The sequence below is a fragment of the Protopterus annectens genome, chromosome 14.part0 (genome assembly GCF_019279795.1).
Source record: "Protopterus annectens isolate FY-2018-M chromosome 14.part0, PAN1.0, whole genome shotgun sequence".
Taxonomy (NCBI): domain Eukaryota; kingdom Metazoa; phylum Chordata; order Ceratodontiformes; family Protopteridae; genus Protopterus; species Protopterus annectens.
Genome location: NC_056748.1, coordinates 171539163 through 171545162, shown reverse-complemented (window position 1 = coordinate 171545162; position 6000 = coordinate 171539163). Strand labels below are relative to the sequence as shown.

General features: G+C 43.0%; 1 protein-coding gene across 1 annotated transcript in view; it reads left to right on the top strand.

The window, feature by feature from the left end:
- The window catches only part of NHLRC2 (NHL repeat containing 2), a 2274872-nt gene that overhangs the window by 464906 nt on the left and 1803966 nt on the right, over nucleotides 1–6000 (top strand). The gene's annotated exons all lie outside the window — the stretch shown is intronic.

Sequence of the window (6000 nt, the reverse complement as noted above, 5' to 3'; positions counted from 1 at the left end):
TAGAAGATTTTTTTATAAATGTCAGGTTCTGCAACAGCGTTTCCTGACTGTCTGTCTGCCTCAGGCAGTCGTCCAAGTACTGGTAAATTTTAATTTTTCTCTGTCTGGAGTAGGCAATTGCTGGAGCCAGGCATTTTGTGAATACTCTGGGAGCAGTGGATAAGCCAGTGGGAAGTGCAGAGAACTAATAATGCATAGATCCTGCCCTGAAACGTAGATATTTCCTGAATGAGTCCCTTATAGGTTTCATAGATTCATAGGTTAGTACTAAGCTAACTGCCCTTGCGAGCCATTTTAAGCCTAGCCAATTATCCTTTGTGAAACTCGAACCTTGCACCTTGTGTTTGTAAGGCAAACACCTTAATCATTAGGCCACCCTCCTGATGTGCAGATAGGCTTCTTTTAAGTCTAGGGTAGTTAACCAGGCATCTTTGGCCAGCATAGGAAGAAGCTGCTGCAGGGTGAGCATTTTGAATTTTGGTACCACCAGGAAGGTGTTTAGGATGGAAAGATCTAGGATTATTTGCCAAATGCCCTCTTTTCTTGGTACCAGGAAAAGTCTGGAATAGAACCCTTGACGTATCTGTTCCACAGGAACAGGTTGAATTGCCCTTATAGTGAGCAGGGATTGGACTTGGTTTTGTGCCTCTGCCCACTGGTTTGCAGGAAGGTGTGGGAACCCTTTTGAGGTTGGCAGTTAGTGGAAGTAAAAGTTGTACCCCTGGGATATAATGTTGAGGACCCATCTGTCTTTGGTGATGTATGTCCAGTTTTTTGCATGATGGGTAAGTTTTCCTCCTAGGGGCACAAGTAGTTGGACAGAGGTGGGAAGTGGAGTTGAGAAGTCATTGGGAATTCTTCCAGTAAGGGGGTGGCATAGCACTCCCTGTTTTTGAAGTGGAGGCACTCCATTGCTTAGATCTCTGCATACCCTGAGACTTTAGTGTGGGGGGGGTCTGTTTCCCCTGGGTCTAGTTTGAAATGGCCTTGAGGGGGCTGGAAAGGACCAGTGTTTCGAGGGGCAATGCCTGCTGAATCTAGGAAGCTGTACTTGCAAGAAATCTTTGACTGTCTGCATAGATTTAGCTTTTTCTTCCATCTTTTTAAGAACCTCTTCTGCTTTGGTGCCAAGCAGATTGTCCTTTTTCAGAGGAGCGTCTAGTAATTTTGATTTGACATGGTCTGACAAGGTTTGCTCCTTAAGCCAAGCATGCCTTCTCAGTACAGAACCAGTGGCTGCTGCCCTGCAATATGCTTCTAAGACATCAAAGCCACACTGCAATTTATGCTTGCATGCTTGGCTTTCAGAATGCATAATCTCTTGTAGTTCTTTATTTTCTGCACGGTCCGTAAAGGTAGCTGTTTTTTGCTTAATAAGTTCCATAATATGTTGTTGGTACTTCAGCATGTGAAACTGGCAATTCAAAGCCCTGATGGCTAGAGTTGCAGAGGTGTATACTTTCTTACCCCATCTGTCTATAGCTCTGGAATCACTGTCTAAAGGGGTGGGATTCTTAGCTGTAGTTGCCTTGATACCTTTTGGCCCCTGGGAGATGACCTCTGGGTCAGCAGTAGGATTTTTGAAAAGGAATTTGTGAGAGTCAGGTACTCTGTAGTACCTGTCTGGTTTCCTGGGAGCAGGGGTAAAGTATCAGGAGTTAAACTGGATTCCATAAAGACATCATTCCCAACATCCAGGACTGGGGCTATTGCTTAGGGCCTATGTTGAGGCAAGTCTAGAAATTCTGTGAGTCTCTTTTTGGACTGAGGATAGTTTTAGCATTCCCAGTGGAAATGCTCTCTTAAAATATGTAAGGTTTCACCAAAAGAAAAATCCTCTGGAGGAGAAGCAGAGGGAATAGATTCATCTGCATCTGAATCCTCATAAGCAGGTAAAGGCATGTCCTCATAGTCAGATACCTCAGAGTCGTCGGACTCTTGGTCAGTTAAATTTGCTGGAGACAGGTCTTTTTTCCTCTTAGCAGGGGAAGGTTGATTTCCCCTAATCAACATAATAAGGTCTTCTGCCATTTTAAGCATTTGATGATGTGGCAAGGAAGAAGGTGCATGTTTTTTGGTCATCGGGTTTTTAGGCGAAGTGCGTACTCTTGGCCTTAGAAACTCTGTAGTTTTAGCCAGAATTGAAGATGCGAAAGAAGTCATCAGTTTGTGTCGAATATCGGTAGTGTGAAGAACTTCCTCAAAAGCCGGTGCCTGCTCAGCAGCTCCAGACCCATCCAAGGTAGAGACAGCCGCAGGTTCCATCGAAGAAGAGTCTCGTTTCATACCAGACTCTGAACGGGTCTCAGTAGAGGCCTGCGAATCCATTGAAGAAGGCATCAGGTGCTGCAAAAGCACCTCACTGAGTACCGGCAAACTGGCGATTAGCTTAATGGAAGCGTCGGCAGCTTTGGACCTGTGCGGTCTGTCTCTGTCTTTATCCTTATGTTTTTTCGGTAGATCGGTAGTCGGATGGCTTACTGACACCATTTTGGAATACGGAGATCGAGAATGAAAGTATTTAGCAACAAAAAGGGCTTGACAACGAATAGTTCGGGCATTGAACAAGGCACAAAACCGACAGTGGGGGACATCATGGTCTGGGCCTAAACAGGTGATGCAGTAAGAATGGAAATCTTGGTTTGGTATTTGCTTTCCACAGACAAGACAATTGTTAACTTTTACTGACATTGGTTAGAGCAAGAATAAAGGATCCCCCAACAGGGTACTTAGCTTTAGAAGACTTCAGGATAATTCAATTCAATAACGAAAACTGAGATAGCGGCCAACCGGCACTCATGCGAACTGCTTCTGCTACGGGCCCCTTCGCAAGAAAGACTAATGTAATGGCATCAGCTGCCTGATTTTATACCCCTGGGACCTGACATCAGACATGGAGCGACAGCAACCGATACAGAAATACTAAGTCTCTGGTATTCGGGCCGACTGAGGGCTACCTGCAGGCAGATAACCCAAGTGTGATGACTGCAACAGTGAAACATGAAGAACATCTTAGCATTACTTATACAATTTGGCTGTATGTACTAACTCTGTTAACATATCCCTTGTAATAACACTACTTTATAAGTAGTTGCATTCCTAGCTGCACCTCTCACTATGAAAGTATTACTAACTCTGCACTACTTTGCCTAAGTGATTCTCCCTACTTAATTTCCTAACTAATGTTATGTTCCTCCACATATATAAATTCAACCATATATTTGTCTATATTCAAGTGTTTAAAGTCTTGTTTTATTTGATACTATGTATATATTTTTGTTTTTACATTTTTATCCTGTAAATGTGTCAACACTCAGTTTTTGTCTTTAATTTCTATTACTTGATGTGATGATTTTGTATGTAAGCTTAGGCTGGAGCTTTTCTCCCTGAGCCTCCGCTGAAAATGGCCACTGTTCCAGTCGGACCATCCCGGTAAACAAAAAAAAATGTAATCAATCAGCAGTATGAACATTAGCGGGATCAGAGCTGAATCCTGATGCACATTCACTCCTACGTGGAACTCCATTGTGTATCCAGACACTGATCACACTTGTGTCATTGGATCCTTGTAAATATCCTGCACTAATTCTTCTAACATTTATGGGACTTTGAACCATTGCAAGATTGTGCAAATCGGCTTTCTTGGCACCTTGTCATATGCTCTCTGCAAGTCTAAGAATGCCCAGTTGGACTCTTTCATCATCTCTAGCTTCTTCTTCCTCACTGTCTGTCTCACTGCGAACATCGGGTCGGTTGTGCTGCATTCTGATTGGACTCCACAGTGCTCATCTCCCATCCTACTTTCTACCGCTCTTTGTATTCATTTTTCAGTAACCTGGTAGAGCTAGTACAGAGGTTTATCTGGTAGTTAGCACAGAGGTTAAGGTTACAAACTGTAGTTCCTGTGGTACAGAGTTTGAGTCCATTATCCCTCTTACATTAGTAGAACCTGCTGGAGGTACAGATTTGTCTCCCAGATGTTACCACATCTTTGGAACGGACTCCCACTTTATATCAAACAGAACACATCATTAGCCCTCTTCAAATGCAGTCTGAATGATTGGATGGGTAACCATAAATCCACCCTGGAGGTTCCACCCACTTGTGTCCCTCTTGGACAGGGGCAGTTGGCACTGATCATGGAAACTTAGCTAGGCTTGCAAGGGCCATAGGGCTATTAGCCTAGTAACTTCCTACTGGAACTTTCATGCAGTGAGACATGGGTTTGATACCTGTATACTACTCACAGTTGTGAATGTCTCCTTTATTCTTGGCACTAGAATGCTTATTCTCCAGTAATCCAGTATACACCTTTCTCTCCATATTTTTCAGGAGACATTTCTCCCTTAAAACACCCAACATTTTGATCATATCTGCCATTATCTCATCTGAGCCTGCTGCTTTCACTGACTTCATTTTTGCCTTAGTACTATTCTTACTTCTTCTAGGGGCAGACTCCTCTTTTTCCTCATTCTTTGCTGGCTGTGTCTGGGGCAATACTGCTTCTGTAGGTTTTTCGTCATCCAGAAGCTGCTGGAAATACTCCTTCCATCTGCCTTTGATGTCCTGTAGAATGGTGAGCAGGTTGTTGCTGGTATCCCTTATGAAGGGTGTTTGATGACAGTCATCTTTATATTTCTGTATTTGTTTTGCAAAGATCAGATTGGTTGTACTGCAACCAGAGATAATTTCTTTGTACCATCTAATGGGTCACTTGCAACTGCTCTCTCAGTCTCGTTTTTGCCAGTCAGTATTCCTGCCTAGCCTGGTGCATTTTTCTGTCTTCCTTTTTCCTGCACTCATTTGTTTTGATGACTTCTTGCACGGATGGATTCCTCCATCAGCTTTTCTTATCTACTTGTTTCCACACCTGGCTTGGGCACGTAGCTCTTTTGTAATCCTCAAACATGCTGTTTTGAGGTGATGCTCTTCTTCTTCAATTCCAGTTGTTTTACCTTCTTCCTGAGCTGCTAGGACCTTGAGTATTTCCTTGAACTCTTGTGCTTTTTCTCCAGCCAACTTCCAGGTCTTCCACCTGGTCTCTGACATTAGAGCCTTCTCTGACCACTGCTTGCAGCTGATTGTGACAACGGGTGATTTATACGTTTACCTTTGAAAGGTTGAAAATCAATCTACAGAACAGCCCTTTGTGTGAACCGGAATGACAAAAATCATCAGTCCGATCTGCACCGAAGTTCGAAAATCAACAAATCGAAAACCAGATTTGCTTATTTTCGAACTTCAGTTTGAAAGACATAGTGTAATGCAGGGGACCAAACCCCCCCACACCCCTCTACTTTATTATTCTAACTCTGAGGTAGCACTACAGTGGGGAAAGGGTCCACTTCCTGATCCCCACTATAGTGCACCTTGCACTAAAAATGCCGAATTTGCAATCAACGAACGTTACTGTGCATTCGCTCATTGCACATTCGATGCATTTTGTTTTCGGCCTTCCGAGAACTTGGAAAAAGTCCTTTCGGACTTTTGAATTTCACACATGTGCATTACCCACATGTAAAGGTAAACCGATATATAATGTGGCCAACTGTTTCAGTAAATATTCTTTTTTATTTTGTTTTGTGTGTGTGTGTGTGTGTGTGTGTGTGTGTGTGTGTGTGTGTGTGTGTGTATGCGTGTGTGTGCATGTGATGGATTTCTAGGTATGAGGATTATTCTGAACCACAGGAGAGTATTATGAACTGTGAAGTTTTAATGTGTAAAAGTTGCAGGTTCTATGTTGTATTTTTAAGTTACAAGTCTAGCAGATGTTTCTGATAATGAAGATATGTTTCTTTGGGCTCACTCCACTTTCTGTCAGAAAAAGAGTACACAGATAATACTTCTGTGTATGTGACAGCAGTTCAGATGTTACAGGTGCCAGGCTACGGATGGAAGAGGTCTTTAGACCAGCAGCTACTGGGTTATCTATCAGAAAAATGCCTGATGTTGCTTTACCCCTTAATATGAATAGTGTGTGTAACACTGCTGTGCTTTCTA